This window comes from Musca autumnalis, unplaced genomic scaffold (genome assembly GCF_047663935.1).
Source record: "Musca autumnalis isolate F117 unplaced genomic scaffold, ASM4766393v1 scaffold_3, whole genome shotgun sequence".
Classification (NCBI taxonomy): domain Eukaryota; kingdom Metazoa; phylum Arthropoda; class Insecta; order Diptera; family Muscidae; genus Musca; species Musca autumnalis.
In genome coordinates this window covers 104,478,879-104,497,375 of record NW_027411866.1, presented here as the reverse complement: position 1 = coordinate 104,497,375, position 18,497 = coordinate 104,478,879, and the positions used below count along the sequence as shown (strand labels likewise).

Here is an 18,497-nt window from a genome sequence, read left to right as displayed (position 1 = left end):
AAAGGTTTTTTTGTTTGTCAAATTTCTAGAAATATTTTAGCTAAGCGTTTAACAACAACATTACTTAAGTCTCTAAAATGCCGCTTTACCAACAATAAAATCGCCATTTAGGCCACACTCAATAAGAACACTGTCAAGTTTAGTACACCACAAATGTCTATAAATACAACAGCCACAGAGAACTGTCAGTTCAGTTTCTATCCAACGTTTCCTGCCAGCGGTCGTTTGCCAATAACGCAAGTAAATAAGCTTTTTCCTTTTCATACAACAACCCTTAAGAGAAATATTCGTGTCTTTTGTTGGCTTTTAAGCATGTGAGAGTGTGCGTGTGTGTGTCTGTTGTGTGCTTGTGAATATTTGCATACAAGTGTGTCTTTGCGTGTGCCTTGTCTTGTTATTATTGTGATGAAGTTTTTTTCATGGGTTGAGTTAAAATATGAATGAATGACAAGCTTTTTATTTAATGAAAGTGTATAATTTCTTTCTGCTTTGCATTATCTCCCTCTAACAGAGCTCAACAAAACAAAAATCGAGAAAGGACCAATTTTTGGCAATTTGCAAGGAAACGTTGAACGGGAAATTCTACTCAATCGCAATACAAAAAAACAATAAACATAACAAAATTTCAGTGACGCGTAACATTTATAACAGTGTAACCGCGTTTCGTTTGTTCGTAGCGATAATAAGTTCTGAACGTTACGCTTGAACGATTTCGGTTGAATTGAAACGTGTCCGTGGCCATCGTACACAATCCTCAATCAACCCTTAACAAAATCCGACAACAACAATAACATCTACAACTTTCTCTGACAATCAGCACTCAAAATCAGTTGTTTGCCAGAGTGTACAATTTCATCAAAAAAGGAAAAAAACGCGAAAACCGGCAAATTTTCGTGTTAAATCCTGTCATTGCTGCTAAGGTTTGACCCCCGACCCCGATAACAACGGACCGTGTGTGCAAGCAATAACATATAACGTTACCGGCAAATAACGTTATAGAGTTCTAGAATATTACAGACAACACTGTTTTGTAATAGAGAGAAAGTAGAAGGCAGAGCAGCATTTTTTCCAACGAGTACCAAATTTAGTACTTCGATTACCATCATTAGCTAACTACCCGGCAAACAAGTAGCAAAGACACTTGTTACCATCGTTTGTATATATATCTTGGCGGTGTATATATACATACATTCATAAATAACAAAACAAACGTGAATTCAATCAATTTTGGTCACTTGCGTTTAATACGTTTTAACATAATTTAACGTAAACGTGAGATAATTGTCGGATTTTGAAAAACAAAACAAATAAATATCTATTGTGTATATAACTTGGCGGTTTGTATACACATAAAGCATCTTAACCGAATTTTGGACACTTACGTAAAATACTTTTCAACATAACTGCAACGTAAACGTAAGATTTTTAACGGACTTTCACAAAAGTAAACAACAGTGTATATAACTTGGCGGTTTATATACACTTAAAGTGAACTAACCCAATTTTGGACACTTACGAACATTACGTTCATAACATAACGTCATCGTAAGATTATTAACGAATTTTGACATAATATTATAAGTATATATAACTTGGCGGTTTATATATACATTTAAGTCAAATACACATAATTTTGGACACTTACGTATATAACATGTTCACATAACTGTAACGTAAACGTAAGATAAATATCGCATTCGAACCAAACAAACCACTCTATATATAACTTGGCGGTTTATATATAGAAATAAAGTGAATACATATACCTAATTTTGGACACTTACATACCTTACGGTTTAAACCCATCGTAACGAAAACGTAAGTTAAACACCTAATTGTGACATAAACGCATCAGTATATATAACTTGGCGGTTTATATATACCTTTAAAGAAAACTAACCTAATTTTGGACACTTACGTATATTACGTAGTAACATAATTGTAACGTAAACGTAAGATAAATACCGGACCAAACCAACAACTCTATATAAAACTTGGCGGTTTATATAGAGAAATAAAGTAAAAATATACACACCTAATTTTGGACGCTTACGTACCATACATAACAGTAACGTAAGCCATTTACCCACTCGTGACATAATAGCCGAATTACCATATATAACTTGGCGGTTTATATATCTCTTCAAAGCAAATAAAATCAATTACGTTTATTACGTTCTAACGTAACAGTAGCGTAAACGTAAGATAAACACGGGATTCAGAAAAAAGCATAGTGCTAAAACGTCCTTCGAAAAGTTTTAAAATACATACCACAACGCTACGTAAGCGCAAAGTAAACGTGACACCAATCACTAAAATTAACTAATAATCAATCAATAATTTGTGCACCGATTTTGGATCCTTGCCTTAATATAACGAAGAAAATATACCAAATTATTACCACCAATTCCTAACTCATATACACACAAATTTTACGTAACGGCAACGTAATCTCTAAATCCCAACACAAACAACCTTCTGTGGCAAATAGCAGATCCAAGCAAAAAATATCACTGCAGCCTTTGATTCCTTCTGTGCATATAACTTTAACGTAACGGCAACGTAAACGCAGGTTTTAATAATATATTTTAACCTAAAATAATAATAAAAAATCTACCAGTCTCATCACAAGTCTTTAAAAAATTCTTGAAATTCTGCATAGCCCAAACAAATTCAAAATAACAGCTCCATCCATCACAAGTTTAACGTAAAGTAAACGTAAGATATTGAAACCAGTTTGTGACCACTCAAATCTAACAAAACACAAGGAAAAATCACTTTAAAAATCGTTAACTCAAAACTCTGCCGGGTACCAATATTTGATCTTTTAAAAAGTGTAAACAAAAAATCTAAGAGTAAAGTGTTTAAATTTGTATCTTAAACTCTGCCAATTCAAAAATATAACAACAACAAGTCCTTCAAAAATTGTTGTTAAAGAAATAACTCAACCAATTCTAAAACAAGTAACAAAAGTCCTTTATAACAAGTGTTAATCAACTAAAATTTTTAACTCTGCCAAGAAATATCTCTAAAAGTCCTTCAAGCTAAACATCATCGGATATTTCTAACAGATCAGAAAAATTACAAAATTATCAAGTCCTTCTTCAAGTGTTAAAAAATCAACGATTTCTCAATCAATATGTAAGTATTGTCAAAGAAGTGAAACTTTTCTTATATCACTCAGGGATACTACATCAGGCAGCAGCGATCTAGTCAGGATAGTGTGTTAGGAAAGTGAGTTACTATCGATTTGAGATTTTATAAGTGAATATATGAATTTGTGACAAGTGAATTCAGATAGCTTGGGAACAACTCTCAAAGCTAATTAAAATAAATATTTTTAACAAACCAGCCTTAGACAGTATGGATTGAAACATTAATCTATGGAGGTCAAAGCTACAATTTTGAGTTTTTCATATTTTGCATCAAAATATGAGTGTTATTGAGTTTTTCCAATCAATTAAAAACAAACCATAAAAAAAAACAAGTAAGAACGGCGCTAAGTTAAGCCAGCCCAAACATGCACGAGTTGTATTGGAATAAAATGCAAAAATAACTTTCCTTTCGTTTATGAAGAAGACTAAATACCAAAATTCAGCAAGTTCGGTATGACAATGTGGTTAACCTTCACAATACCGAAATTCGAGAGGTACAGTTCCGTGGGGGATGTATCAAAATGTCCATTTATACCTACAAATTTCTGGCAGGAAGTTTTTAGACTCAAAGAAGACTAATAATAATAATTGTTCCACAAACGTCCCAGGGGGACAAGAGAGACTTCTCTCATATCAATGAGTGCACCCCGATTCATATTAGCTCAATGATATGGGACCTACAGTTTATCGGCGAGTTCGAACGGCATGTCCTGCGAGCTACTTGTAGAGAAGTTTTACATGGCTGAAATACTCAGGAAATGTCGCCAACATTACTGAGGGGAATTTTGCCACCGTTGAAAATTTGATGTTGCCTAGTCGGAGAATCGAACCCACGAACTTCTGCGTGCAAGGCGGGTGTGCATACCATTGCACCACGGTGGCACTCAAGACTAAATACCAAAATTCAGAGTTAGGCTTCTATGGGGGACATAGGAACCCGCGGACCTATAGTGATAATTCTCGTCTGGAATATTTTATAACCTCATGGAAGACTAAATAACAAATTTCGGTCTTTCGGTGGGATGATGACGTTACAACCTTCAGAATTACGAAAATCGGGAGGTACCGTTCTACGGGGGCTACATGGAAGCGTCGACCTATAACGACAAATTTCTGGGAGAAAGTTTTGTTCCCCAACGTATACTAAGTACCATTTCGGTGTGATAATGAGACTCAAACTCTCAAAATACCGAAAATTGGGTGGTATCGTTCAATGGGGGCTATATGAAGGCCTTGACCTATAATGACAAATTTCATAGGGAACGTTAAATACCTCGAATGAAGACGAAATACCAAATTTCCGCCTATACCGGAAATAGGGAGGCAGCGTTCTATATGGACTATTGTTTGGTCACTATATAGTATAGTCACTATACTAAGGCGTGGACCTATGCCGACAAATTTCATATGAAACATTTAATACCCAAAATGAAGACCAAATACCAAATTTCAGCCATTTCCACAACCTTCAAAATACCGGAAATAGGGTGGTAGCGTTCTATGGGGACTACACTAAGGCGTGGACCTATGCCGACAAATTTCAGATATTTCGGTGGAATATTGAGATTACGACCTTCAAAATTCCGGAAGTAGGTAGCTATCGTTTTATGGGGGCCATACTAAGGCGTGGACTTGTACCGACAAGTTTCTGGGGGGAAAGTTTTATACCCCCAATGAAGACCAAATACCAAATTTTAGCCTTTTCTGATATTAAGGCCACAACCTTCAAAACACCGAAAATCGGGAGGTAACGTTATATGGGGGCTATATGAAGACGTGGGACTATACCAATTGCAAGCTGTATATTAATTTCAACAGACGGACCGACGGACTTACGGACATGGTTATATCGACTTAAAATTGTACCCTTTATGGGGGTCTCCGATGAATGATGTGTTACAAACGGAATGACAAATTTAATTATAACCTCCATATCATGATGGAGGGTATAACAACTGAAACATGTAAAAAACGTCAAGTTCGGCCGGGCAGAACGTTTTAACCCCTCCACCATAAAATAGTCTTAATTAAAATGGAATAATTAGTTTCCTTTCACAATTTTAGGTGGAAACATTTTTCGACCATGGATACCCCAAATGCCAAAATTATCTAATCTAAAAATGTGTTCAGCCAGGTGAAAGGTACCACCTATGGGGCTATATGAACGTGTCTACCTATCTTTACAATTTTAGTGGAAAAATTTTATAACTGCAGGGAACCTCAAAAGTCAAATTACGGTTACTTCCGACAAATAATGTAGATAAGACCCTCAAAATACCAAAACATGTACCTATGTTAACGATTTTTTGGTGGAAAAGTTATGTGGCCGCAGAGAACCTCAACTGTCAAATTACAACTAGTTCGGTTAAAAATTATAGCTAAAATTCTCAAAAACCCGAAACACGGGATGTACCGTTATATGAGGGCTAAACCAAAACGTGAACCAATGGTTACAATTTTTTGAGGAGATATTTTGTTACCACTGGGAACCTCAACTGTCAAATTACAGGTAGTTCGGTTAAAAATTTCAGATAAAATACTCAAAATACCGAAAATCGGGAGGTACCGTTACATGTACCATATACCAAAAGATGGGCCTATATTGACGATTTTTAATGGAGAAGTTTCGTGACCACTGAGAATATTAAATGTCAAATTAAAGTTAGTACGGTTATAAATTGTAGCGAAAATCCTCAAAATACCGAAAATCGGTAGGTACAGTTATATGGGGGCTATACTAAAACATGGACCTATGTTCACGGTTTATGGTGAAGATGTTTTGTGACCAATGTGAACCTTAAATATTAAATTACAGATAGTTTGGTCAACAAGTGTAGCTAAAACCCTAAAAATACCGAAAATCGTTATGATGGCTATTCAAAAACCTGGACATTTTGTAAAGATGTAGTTTTTTGACCACTGGGAACATCAAATGTCAAATTACAGGTAGTTCGGTTAAAAATTGTAACCAAAATTCGGGAGGTATCGTTATATGGGGGTTATACCAAAACATGGACCTATGTTGACGGTTTTTGGTGGAGATGTTTTGTGAACCTTAAATATTAAATTACAGGTAGTTTGGTAAAAAATTTAGCTAAAATCTCAAAATATCGAAAACCGGGAGGTAACGTTATATGGGGTTATCAGCGTACGTAAAAATACTTTAAATAACATTTCCAATCGTTTCGTTTCGTATTTTCCATAGGAACAATACAAAACGAAACATAACCCATGCTGGCGGAGTTCGCTGTTTAGTTTCGTTTTGTTTACATTCGCGAGCAGATAAAAAACTAAATAGTACTAAACACATGTGAATAAATCAACAACATTTGGTGGTTGATAAAATATTCACTGTGGTATGTTGATGTGGGTTTATAGGGTTGTTATGCAATCACATGTGTGTGTGGCCTGTGTGTGTCATTGATCATAACGCACGGCAAACGTTTGCCAAAAAATCTTTTTGTTTCGGTGGTGAATGAAACAACTCGGCAAAGCATAGCCGAAGTACATTTGAGCAATCGTACGGGTTTCATCTTTTTACATTGAAAAGTTTGTGGTTTTGTTTTGTTTGTGAGAATGAAACGATTCAGAGAAGCTGAAAAGTGAACCTTTAATATTAAATTACAGGTAGTTTGGTCAAAAATGTAGCTTAAATTCCCAAAATACCGAAAATTGGAACTATGTATATCCAAATCTGAACCGATTTCAATATAAGTTTTGCCAGCTTATTTCTATTCGGAATTGAGTGACATTTTCCAATGCATCATTGAATTGCATTGAATTCGGACAGAATTTGCGTGTTTGGTACACCAAATTATCGGTCCACGTTTTGATATAGCCCCCATAAAACGGTACTTTGAAGGTTTTTGCCTCACTACCACACTGAAATGGCTGAAATTTGGTACTTAGTTTTCGTTGGGTGTATAAAACTTACCCTCGATATAGGTTCATGCCTTCGTATAGCCCCCATAGAACGGTATCACCCGATATACGGTATTTTGAAAGTTGTGGCCACAATAATCCATCGAAATGACTGTAATTTGAAATGTGTCGGTATAGGTCTATCTGTATATCTGTGACGATTCAATAATTCCGGGTCATTCCCTGTTTTTGAGTCTGTATTTTCGTGTCAATTAGCCGAATAACCGGCTACACCATATAAACAACCTTTGGTGCATATGCTTCCTGTACATAGAGAACCAGAATTGTCAGTTTAAAAATTACGTGAAATAGACAGTTACTTTTCGTTGTATGGGGCGACTACCAAAACTATTTTTGGCAAGATCCCCAACAGTAATCTTGCTCACCAGCCAAGTAAGGTAATTATCTCGGGAAGTATGGAGTTGCCCCCGAAAAAGGTTGGACCAATGTCCATCATTTCTTTCAATAGTTATCTTACCCGTCAAGCATCTTAATTGATCACTGTATGATTTTTTTGGATTTTGAGGATTTAAGCCACACTTTTTACTAATAAATTAGCTGTCATTTCGTACTTAGGGTCCCTAGTGGCCACAAAATTTTCCACCAAAAATTTTGGACATGGGTCCACGTTAGGGTATAGCCTCGATATAACGGTAACTCCCGATTTCCCTTTTGTGACGATTTAAGCCACATTTTCTAAAAAGTAATTATTTCACCTGAAATAATTAATAATTTTATATCCTCTAAGCCTACAAGTTGTACGTGTGTCAACCAGAATAAAGGATACGCAACGAACTATTGATTTCACTTGCATTTCAAATCTGGTAACTCAAAGTTAACCAATCGGACTAAAACTTTGCCCACTTTTCAGATTTGGATGACAATACATGAATATGAGATCAAAACCAATATAGCTCCATTTTTACCATTTTTACCGTTTTTAAAGGTGTTTTATATAAATTGCATTGAATTAGCTGTCATTTGGCATTTCCAATGATACAGACATTTCCCCACCAAAAATTGTGAACATAGGTCTAGGTTTTGGTGTAACCCCCTTATAGCGTTACCACCCGATTTCAAGTATTATGAGGATTTTATTTTCATTTTGAGGCCGAATTGGCTGTTACTTGGCATTTGGAGTCCCCAATGGTACAGAAACTTCCCCACCAAAAATTGTGGACATAAGTCCAGGTTGGTATAGCCTTTATATAACCGTACTATACGATTTCAGGCATTTTAAAATTTTTATCTAAATTTTCGGCCCAAATTGACTATAATTTTGTTCTCAGTTGTCAAAAAAATGTATTTACTAAAAAGTTAAATATAAAATATAATTTAAAGATTAAATTTCAGTGTTTTATTTAGAAATGCACTTAAAACTAGGAAATAATTTGTCGCTTAGCCTCAATAAATATATCCTTTCTTATGATGGAATCTCTCAAATAAAACGCTTGCATTTAAATTATAAATGGTGGCAAAATTAAACGGCAAGCGTTTTATTAGAGATTCCATCATGAGAAAGAATATATTTATTGAGGCTAAGCGACAAACCTTGTCCTCTAAAAAAATTTTAATTTAAAAAAATTTGCTGAGGGAGTGCTTTAGTTTTGGCCGACACCTTATATAAAAGTTAACATAACATTTTTCGATTTTTGTCCACTGCGGCAACACTGTGAGCCTCGCAGATAATAGCGAATATAGGACATGTGAAGAAGATAAAGTAAGGTTGGTATATTTTCTCTGCCAATGCCCAGTTTTCGCAAATCTCAGATTCTTATATAAGTGTAAATTAATTAAAATGTTAAATGGCTGGGTTAAGGAACATTTTCTTCAAGCAAAAACAGTTTATAGGACAGAATATTTATATTCTGGCTTAAGTGTATACCTTCAATTTTCCTATCAACGACTTTTCATAGGACACGTGTTGAAATGAATCCCTCTGTTCCTACTTTATTTATTCAAATTCCTAAAATGAAAAAATGTCGAATTTTTGGTTGAAGACCAAACTCGAAAAGCATAAAAATCGACCTTGTCTTCGATCACCAACCTGCATTTAGTAACTCACGTTTTTAGAGATAAGGGAATTTGTGTATTCGAATGACCATCAACGAGGATAGGTGAGAGAAGAAGTGAACCGATATAATCTATCTTAGGACTTTCTGTATGTTTGGAATATATTGGAATTACAAGCAGAGTTTACAAAACATCGCGAACTCCACATGAGAGTTATCATGTTCACTTTTAATAGGTCACTTAGTATGGAAAACGGCCTTATATCGATATCTGGGTTTAACGAAGAGTCTGACACCGATTTGATCTTATTGGTTTAATATAATGTACCTACCAATGTCCTTAAATGGGCATAGAAATCCAGGAAAAATACCGACGTTAACTCGAAACTGTAGAATTTGAAAGGTTCTTATTAATAGAGCTCACTTGTCACAAATATAGATGAATGGAATTGAAATGTCTGTAAAAATAAGCACATAAAAGAATAACTGATTTAGCATTATATAAAATTCTCGCTTCTGCCTGATTCGAAGTCTTATTTGAAATCTGAGTGGAGTATATAAATAGAACAAATAGTTTACTAATTAATGAATATTATTTTTTTGTCAACAGATCAACTCAGCTGTATAAAATCAAAGCTGAAAAGTCCTTCAAAAAGTGTTAAGAATCAAACTCTGCCAAACAACCAAAACAACAAGAAAATTTGTTTTTCCACAAAGTCGAAGTAAATCAACTAAATCACATTAAACGCAAAACGTAAATTTATATTCAACAGAAGTATTATACCCAAGATTAATACTTCTACAAAACAAATAATACGCTATCTAATCTAATATCAAAAAAGTACGAGCCTTAGAAAGTTAATAATTTCTGAGTACCATTTAAAATTCTCAGAGGAACATAAAAATACGAATTCAAAAGTTTTGTAAAATTTGTGAATTAAATAAAACGTATAACCCGACAAGACTTAACCGCAATAGTTTCAAAATATTTCCAGTACTAAAAGCATAAGTGAAAACTGAAATTAAACTCTCACAGTTGAAAACCACATCTGGAGAAAATAATCCGTGATCATATTGTGAAACTTAAAATACCAATATAAAAGTTTCGTAAAATTTGTGAATTAAATAATAATTAAAACCTGAAAAGACTTATCCGCAATAGTTTCAAAACATTTCCAGTATATCTAAAATAGTGAAAATTAAAAATCTTACAGTTCAAACCAACATCAGAAGAAAATAAACTGTGGTCACATTGTAAATGGGTTTAAAACACCAATCAAAAGTTCCGCAAAATTTGTGAATTAAATAATAACTTTTAACGGGAAAAAATCATAGTGCAATAGTTTCAAATACTTTCCGGTATTAAACAAGTGAATTCTATCCGATACGCATAATCGGACAATAAAGTGTAATAAAAGTGTGCTTACTAAATAAATCGTTGTTTTCAACAAATTGTTGAATGTGAGTTGAAATGATTTCTCAAATATTTATGCCCCACACCACTGTCTAAGGAGGAGTCACTTGAATGATCATTTTACCGAAATCTCAGAAATGATATAAGAGAGAAAATCTAATAATCCTTTGAAAGTCTTGAAAACAATTAATCAACCACACTGGGAGATACCCTTGAATGGAGGGTAAATAAACAAATCATCACCTCTCCAAATCTATTGGCAAAAATGGCTAAAACATTTAATGTGGGTGTAATGACGACATATCAGTACCCTCAGCCTATATAAATATATATTAGGGTGGTTTTAAAAATCGACATCGGAATTTTTAAGGCTGCACCCCTCTAATATGTTTAGTTTTGTTAAATTTAAAGATTATCAAAGTTTTTAGCACAATCGGAATATGTTAACACGTGCCACTGGGGCCTCAAAATTTCCATAGCAATTTGTGTGAGGCTAAAGGTGAATTTTCACGAAATTGCTCTAAAGACCGCAATTATTACCCAATTGATGAGGATATTTTACTTGTTTCAGTGAACACCAATCTGTGGCTCGAAAACGAATCCTACAAAAATTTAAGGGTGCCGCCTAAAAAATACGAATTGGATATTTATACCCTCCACCATAAAATGGAGGGTATAATTAAATTTGTCATTCCGTATGTAACACATTGTAATATTCATCATATATTCTTGAACAGGGTAACATTTAAGTCGATATAACCATGTCCGTTCGTCTGTTGAAATCAAGATAAAGCTCGCAATTTGTAAGATAGAGCTTTGCAATTTGGTATAGAAATTTGGTATTTGGTCTTCATTTGGGGTATTAAACGTACCTCGCTATTTCCTGTATTTTGATGGTTTTGGCCTCAATATTCCACCAAAATTGCTGGAATTTCGAATTTGGTCTTCATTTGGGGTAGTAAACGTTCAATATGAAATTTTTCGGTATAGGTCTACGCCTTCATATAGCCCCCATGGAACGGTACCTCCCCATTTTCGGTATATTAAATGTTGTGGCCATCGGTATAGGTCCACGTTCCGCTATAACCCCCATAGAACGGTACCTCCCGATTTACGTAATTGTGAAGGTTGAACGTCAATATCCCACCGAAAGGCTGACATTTGTTAATAAGTCTTCCATGTGGTTATAAAATATTCCTGAAGAGAATAATTAGTATAGGTCCGCGGGTTCCTATATACCCCATAGAAGCGTATCTCTTGATTTTCGTTATTTTGAAGGTTTTACCGAAAAATCGGACATTTATTATTTATTCTGCTTTGAGCCTAAAAACTTTCCCCCAGAAATTTATAAGAATAGATTAACGTTTTGAACGGTACTTACCGAATTTCGGTATTTTGAAGGTTAGCCATATTGTTTTAGCGAACTTGCTGAAATTTGGTATTCAGCCTTCTTCATGAACGAAAGGAAACTTATAGTTCCATTTTACTTCAATACAACTATAAAAAGTTCGGCCTGGTCAAACTTTTCGGCGTTCTTACTTGTTTTGTATATTTTACTCAAAAGATTCAAATTTTGTCCATTGGAAGTACAATGTACAATAAAGGGAACTGTGTGCACGCTTACTAGCTCGTTGATACCCAACTGTTGGGAAAGTACCCCGGTCTCATTCGACGGCAGTTCAAATAGTCCTTATCATAACCCAACAGGCTCTTTGTTAGAAACTCAAAACTGTCGTCCCAAAAAGCAGCAACCACGTGCCACCTGCTGAGGGCATTGAATTAACAACAGCTTTGAATATCAGACTGTGTTCCTCAATAATGAAACTATAGAAATTATGTTGGCTGCGCTAAGTCACCGAACAATTTGACTACTTCTTTGTGTAGAATATGATGCGAAATGTTGCTCAATTGAATATATAGTATTCAGCAATAGTAAAACAAACACAGACACCAAAAATCTGCTATGAAGGTGCATTCTTCTTTATTTATTTGAATTGTTGAAACCCAGAAAAGGTTGCCTAAAATCAGTTCATTCATTTCTTACTAATCGTGCTGATCATTGGTGCAGTAGTCAATTTTTCCACTCTGAAGAACTATCTGTAGTTCTAACTGAATATCCAACTGCTAACGATTATACCCTCCGCATTTATACTATATGAAGGCGTGGACCTACACCGACAAATTTCATATGGAACGTTTAATACGCCAAATGAAGATCAAATACCAAATTTCAGTCATTGAAAAATTTAATTATACCCTCCATATTGTGGTTCATGCACGAACAAAAGTTCATTCACGAATATTTTTTGAGAAAAAATGTTGTTGTTGTTGTGTTAATAACTAAAATAACGTTTATTCCATTCAAATATTGAAAAAGGTCAGGCACAAACCAGCTTGAAAATTTTTTCAATTTTTTTTTATGTTTTTGTTTAAAAAGTTTTGTTCCACAAACATCCCATAAGGGACAAGGAAGACTTCTCACATATCAAGGAGTGCACTCCGATTCATATTAGCTCAATGATATGGGACCTACAGTTTATCGCCGTGTCCGAACGGCGTGTCTAAGACACCACTTTTGTAGAGAAGTTTTACATGGCTGAAATACTCAGGAAATGTCGCCAAGATTACTGAGGGGTATTTTGCCACCGTTGAAAAGTGTTTTGATGTTGCCTGGCCGGGGAATCGAACCCACGACCTTATGTGTACAAGGCGGGTGTGCATACCATTGCACCACGTTTAAAAATTATATCTTTAAAAAGGGTTTACAACGTTTTTATAATTCTCAGAATTAAATAAAATTAGTGAGAAACAGGTGTTATGTCAGTTTAATTATATAATGTGGCTCTAAAGTTTATTTTCAATTATATTTGTATCTGCTTACGGTGACTTTAAAAATTTGCCCATAATTCTGATAAATTCAAATTTTAAAATCATTTTCTGCATGAGGTTTTTCAACGAATCACCTTATAATTAAGATTTTATGTAATCTTATGCTATGATACAGGGATATGAGGTTGTAAAAAAGTCATAACCCTAATGCACACCCGCCTTGCACTCAAAAGGTCTGCGGTGCGATTCCCAGGCCAGGGAACATCAAATTTGCAACGGTGGCAAAATATCCCTCAGGTTAACGTTGGCGACATTTCCTGAGTATTTCTGCCATGTAAAACTTCTCTACAAGTGGTGCAGTTAAGACACGTCGCTCGGACTCGGCGATAAACAGTAGGCCCCTTATCATGGAGGTAACATGAATCATTGGGCACTCATTGATATGAGAGAAGTCTAATCATATTAATTCACGACTCTAGCACTATGATCCTTCGAAAAACCAGAATACTTGTCACTTGTTGGTTTCTCAAAAATTGTCTTTAGAAGATATTATTTCGAAAACAAATTTAAATCCAATTTTTTTTTCTTCATTGGTACCTCTATTTTTTATCTAGTGGTGTGGGGTATCAAAGGATCGTTTCACCGATCATGTATTTATACTATACTATTTTTTATTATTTATACTTTAGCTCATTACTTAGAATCCGAGCTGGTATTTGTCGCTAGAATCCCGTAATCACAATGCAGTATCCAAACCCCAACAATTTGGAATATGCGCCAAATAATTTGATGTATCCTACTACACAGGAACAGGCAAGGGCAATGAATGAATATAACTCCCTATATGGGTGGCACCCAAAATGTAAGTCAACTCGTTTTCCCAATTCTAAAGTGGACAGATACGACTTTTTATATGAGGCTATGTTTACATTAGCGCCCATTAGTATGATAACCGACCTCTACTACTTTATTGGATGTAAATTTATGTACAAATAACATCAAATAAATTAACATAAGAGCAGCTAACCATAATGATGATGCGCTGTTGTAACTGGCCTCTTGAGACAGACATATTTTTCGTACAGGACTTCTTATTATTATATTATTTCAATGTAACCAATATAACCAATAGTATCAATATAAAACTATTAACTCATAATTTTTCTTCAAAAAATTATGAGATCAGGCAAAAAGGAATAATACATCGTCTTGTCCTCTTAAATATATCAGGCATAGATTAATAAGTATTATTATTAAATATATATATTTTCATCGACAACATTGTGAATGTCTTCCCTCTAGCGCGACGAGCTTTCTCGTCTTTTACAAGATAACATATAAATAATAGTATTTTTTATTTTATTTTACAAATTTTTCTTCAAAAAATTATGAGAATAGGAAAGCAATAATCAATCGTCTTGTCCTTATAAATAATATATCAGTCATAGATAAATATGTATTATTATATATATTTTCATCGACAACATTTTGAATGTCTTCCCCTCGTGCGAGAAGAGCTTTCTCGTCTTTTACAAGATATCATATAAAAAATAGTGATTTTGTAATTTTATTTTAAAATGTTTTTTATACTTTATTATGTCAAGTTTTTCGTCAAATTTTAATAAATTTTACTTTGAAAAAAATCCGTAGCAATACTTGCTCCTGACATTAGGATAATTTCACATTTTCTGTAATGAATAATGCATTTATTTTGTGCAGAATTGTGAGAATTTATCCTGAATTTCAACATTTAAATCTTAATTTATGATAAAACAAATATTAAAATGTTTAACTAAAATAGTTTTTTACCAAACATCTTCTATATTCTTGCTTGGCAAGAAAATATCTTGATATAATATTTCATATATCACAATTAAACGTTTTACATTTGCTCTACATTTTATAAATCTGTCTAACAAATTAACTCTTGATTATCTCAGCAATCTAATCGAAACCGTATTATTAGTACTTTAGTTTGATGGGATATTTATTTGACGTTTTTTTGTAGATAGCTTTATGATTTGATTGGCAAGAAAACGACCATGTAATCTCCAATTAAATCGATCTTTTTTGAAATGTGTTAAAATTATTATTTTGTATTTTGTATTATTTTAAGTATTTGACTTAAAATAAATAGATTTTAAGCAAAATAATAATGTTAACAAAATATCAATGAAATATTTATATAATTAAAAGCTTATTTAGTGATTCTCTAACATTTCGTTAAATTTATTTTTATTAGTAAGACTTTTTAAGTCACCTATATATACTCATAAATATAATAAACTGTAAATGGATAAAAAATATACAATTCTATCATAAGATATTTTGGTAGAATACAAGACAAATTCAATGAGAAGCCAGAACTAAATTTACACATTATTGTTTTTACATTGGGAGAATTTCTGTGACATTCTTAGGAAACCCAATGCCATGTCAAATAAATAATTACGAAAAATTAATAAGAAACAAAAAGAAATGAAAATTTACCTAATGAAGTACGTTATACAATATACAAATTATTCTTTGTTATACTAATATTATCCTGATATATCCTGATGATTAAATATCTCAACCCATTCTCCACATTTCGTACAATGAATTTTTATCTCCTGCGGAAAGATGATCATAATCACACTACAGATTTTGTAAATCTGACACAGAAATGCAAAAGTATAAAAAATATGCTCTGCTCAATGTCCGTTAACATGACAGCAAACTACACTTACACTACACTCTCTCTCTCTTTCTTAATCACCGTCTTTGTTTATCAAAAATCCCAAAAACCTTAAATCGTAGATGTCAGCCCATATTCGTTGTAATAACAACAAACCAAATTTACTCTCTCTTTTCCTATGTCAACCGTTGTTTAACAAAGGGACATTACTCTCCCATCCATTTTCTCTCATTTATTTTGGACACCAATGTTTAAAACCGCTGATAAGCAAAAGGACGCATACGTGCCCTTAACGTATACTAATTATTGTCTCATAAATATGCGCTCTCTCTCCGGAAATATGTAGGGATAACGATAAATCATACATTCATGGATGAATAAGATCAGCACTCGCCTTTACGTTTTCGTACGATTCACCATACAAATGATCTCTTCGTGTTCATCATTGTATGTATCATTGTTGTACGATACAACATATACGCATAGGTACTCAAAAAAATAATATGTAATATCATTCTCCTTAGTCATTTGAAGCAGTGGAAGGCATTGTGACTCACAAGAGAGACAATGTGCTCTAAGTGAGCGTAAATTGGTTATCGCTCACAGCCTGTGTAGATGCTAACACGTTGTGAGCATCAACAAATTTACGCTCATTGAGAGCACAAGGGAGACCCAAAAAATGTCTCTGCCTTACTCTGATTTGAAGGATGTTCATCGAAAATATTTGTTCTCATACATTTATTGGTGAGAGCTTTTCCCAGGCATACTTTATTGAATCACTGATGCTCGTCCATATACGTTACCAAATCTACAACAACAAACTACGTAATATTTGTTCTCATCTTTCGTTGTTTACCAAAAGGTAAGACACTCTCGGAGAGATTACCCAAGGCCACGCAATATGACATATTGAATATGTGCACTTTAGCTCTCAGTGAGCGTTACATACTCCACATCAGCCAAGATCACACATATACGTTAACGTGACTGCAACAACAACATATTTTCACTTTATTCTCATCTGTCGTGGTTTAGCAAAGGGAAGTCTCGCTCAGAGAGGCTAATGCACAAAATATTTTGAGCACTACCGCTCCGCATACACACTAAACTTTGCTCATTAAAAACAATGCACTCACACAATAACAACTACGCTCTCTCCGATTGTTGTTGTGGTGTGCCTCACGCTGGATTAATGTGCAAAATATTTTAAGCACTATTAAACAGAATGGAGCACATGTGCTCTCAAAAAACGTTTCTTTCTCTCTCTTCGCATACATAATTAATTTAATTGAAAAACCATGCATTCATATAATAACAGCTCCCTAAAGTATGCAAAAGAAAAAAGGAGCCTATCCCGGATTTAAGTGCCGTCCAAGTTAAAAACGTCATTACCAAAAAATGTTTTCTTAACTAGGAGTAACTACTTACAATCAGCTTACTAATCCATTACTATAACATGGGGAAGTCATAGGAAGAGTGCACTTACAAGTACATAATTAATTATTTATTAAAGTACATAAATATCATGAAAAAGTTCATGTATGACAATTTACTTTAGTACTATTCCCTCTCACCCTACAGCAATCGCAATAATAATGCCCGAATTAAAAAATGAAATATTGTAAATGATAAAATTTACATAAATGTTACAAGTGAACCGATAAAATCCCATAGATGCCAATAAAAATACCAAATTTCTATGTGCACTTAGCAAAAATACCACACAAAACCAATCTGTGATACCGATCAAAGATCATTTAGAAACTAAAAATTATCTCTGAGATAGACACACTGTGATATTTATTAAAATTTTCTTCGAGTGTACCAGTGTACATGAACCAAGAGTTATTTTAGTCTCCTGGCATAAAAATTAAATATTCCGTCTAAATGTATGCTAAAAATATAACTTTTTTAGGCTTATCACCCACCATTATAGATGGCATTCCAACCTATGAAAACAATTTTTACATTCTTGAAAATTTTCAAGATCTTACAGCAAGACAACCAACTTTTTGAAGATTGTAAAGCCTTAATCTCAACCAAAAACGAATGATTTTTTCTTAAAACTAACTCTTTATGTGTACATATATGTTTATTGTAGTGCTAATTATTAACTGCAACGCTACAGTTTCAAAATCATTCCATATTTCTAATTTTCAAAGCATATATTTAATTTTTTTGGGTTTATCGCCCACCAGTAACGATGGTATTCCAACCTATCGCAACAATTGTTACATTCTTGAAAATTTTCAAGATCCTACATAAAGACCACCCACTTTTTGAAGATTTCGATGACTAAATCCTTCGGGTATATACTCGCATTTCTACATGGTCGAAAAGTTTAGACGACGACTTTTGTTCGAATTGCCATGCGTCGTTAAGCTCAACGAAAAACGAAAGAGTTTTCTTAAATTAACTCTTTATGAGTAAATATAAATTGGACTTTGCAGCAAAGAAAACACCAACCACACAATCGTGGATATGTGGCA

At 33.9% G+C, this 18,497-nt stretch overlaps 1 long non-coding RNA gene across 1 annotated transcript; it reads left to right on the top strand.

The window, feature by feature from the left end:
* On the top strand, positions 1-15,810 carry LOC141397259 (uncharacterized). The gene is made up of 4 exons (XR_012411343.1): positions 1-240; positions 512-3,141; positions 9,699-10,549; positions 14,021-15,810. It is a non-coding gene; the product is annotated as an uncharacterized lncRNA (long non-coding RNA).
* The last annotated feature ends 2,687 nt before the right edge of the window (positions 15,811-18,497 follow it).